This window comes from Musa acuminata, unplaced genomic scaffold (assembly GCF_036884655.1).
Source record: "Musa acuminata AAA Group cultivar baxijiao unplaced genomic scaffold, Cavendish_Baxijiao_AAA HiC_scaffold_570, whole genome shotgun sequence".
Taxonomy (NCBI): Eukaryota; Viridiplantae; Streptophyta; class Magnoliopsida; order Zingiberales; family Musaceae; genus Musa; species Musa acuminata.
The window spans coordinates 15,001-16,794 of record NW_027020809.1 but is presented as its reverse complement, the minus strand read 5'-3'; the positions used below and the strand labels follow the sequence as shown (position 1 = coordinate 16,794).

Genomic DNA, 1,794 nt, shown 5'->3' with positions numbered 1-1,794 from the left:
CGAGAATTGATGTGTATTCGAATCATAGGAGCTGGTAATCATCGATATGCTCATATTGGTGACGTTATTGTTGCTGTAATCAAAGAAGCAGTGCCTAATATGCCACTAGAAAGATCGGAAATAATTAGAGCTGTAATTGTACGTACTTGTAAAGAACTCAAACGTGACAACGGTATGATAATACGATATGATGACAATGCTGCGGTTGTCATTGATCAAGAAGGAAATCCAAAAGGAACTCGAGTTTTTGGTGCGATCGCTCGGGAATTGAGACAGTTGAATTTTACTAAAATAGTTTCATTGGCTCCCGAGGTATTATAAATACTACTAGATGGGACTATGATATATCAGAACATCTAAAATAGATCAAATTTAGTAGATTAGTAGATTGTGTCTCACGCATATACTTTTAATAATAAATAATTTTATAATAAAAAAAAAAAAAAAAAGAAAGAAAATAAAACAAAGAAAAAAAGGAAACATGTTGATTATATCAAAATTAGGAGGCACCAATAATTATAGTTCGTCATGGGTAAGGACACTATTGCCGATATAATAACTTCTATAAGAAATGCTGACATGAATAAAAAAGGAACGGTTCGAATAGCATCTACTAATATCACCGAAAATATTGTGAAAATACTTCTACGAGAAGGTTTTATTGAAAACGTTCGGAAACATCAGGAAGGTAACAAATATTTCTTGGTTTCAACTCTGCGACATAGAAAGACTAGGAAAAGAATACACAGAACTATTTTAAAGCGTATCAGCCGACCCGGTTTACGCATTTATTCCGACTATCAACAAATTCCTAAGATTTTAGGTGGAATAGGAATTGTAATTCTTTCTACTTCCCGAGGTATAATGACAGATCGAGAAGCTCGACGAGAAAAAATTGGAGGCGAACTTTTGTTATATATATGGTGATCCTCCTCCTCTGGTATCCTAATTTTCTCTCTAACTTCCTATTTGTGAAATAGAGAGGAAAAGTGAGTTATATAACTCTTCCTCCATTAGTTGATACTTCAAGGAAGTTACCTGGAATGAAAGAACAAAAATTTATTCATGAAGGTTTAATTACTGAATCACTTCCCAACGGTATGTTTCGGGTCCGCCTAGATAATAAAGATGTAATTCTAGGTTATGTTTCGGGAAGGATCCGGCGCAGTTTTATACGGATACTACCTGGGGATAGAGTCAAAATTGAAGTAAGTTGTTATGATTCAACCAGGGGACGTATAATTTATAGACTTCGCAACAAAGATTCGAATGATTAGGTGATTTTTAAAGCATTCCTTTCATGACGATACAATTCGAAGTTAAAAAAAAAAATTCAAGAGACTTATTTTCTTCCAAGGAATAGATTAAAAATTAAGGTAAGGAATAAGAAATATGAAAATAAGGGCTTCCGTTCGTAAAATTTGTGAAAAATGTCGACTGATCCGTAGGCGCGGACGAATTATAGTGATTTGTTCCAATCCGAGACATAAACAGAGACAGGGATAATCTTTCTAAAAAAGAACTTTCTAAAGAAAAGACAAAAATAAAGGATTTCTTTTAATATGAAATGGATATTTCCGTATCTTTTCTTTCCGTATATTTCTGACTTATATTTATAAGATGATAAAATATGACAAAAGCTATACCAAGAATCGGTTCACGTAGGAATGGGCGTATTGGTTCACGTAAGAATGGACGTAGAATACCAAAAGGAATTATTCACGTTCAAGCAAGTTTCAACAATACCATTGTAACTGTTACAGATGTACGAGGTCGGGTGGTTTCCTGGGCCTC

At 34.1% G+C, this 1,794-nt stretch overlaps 1 protein-coding gene across 1 annotated transcript in view; it reads right to left on the bottom strand.

The window, feature by feature from the left end:
• Positions 1-1,551: 1,551 nt before the first annotated feature.
• LOC135661732 (cytochrome b6-f complex subunit 4) overlaps positions 1,552-1,794 on the bottom strand; it is a 2,852-nt gene continuing 2,609 nt past the window's right edge. Inside the window, exon 1 of the mRNA XM_065176543.1 lies at positions 1,552-1,794. This exon is cut by the window's right edge and continues 2,609 nt beyond it. The gene's annotated coding sequence lies outside the window, so the exon portion shown is untranslated.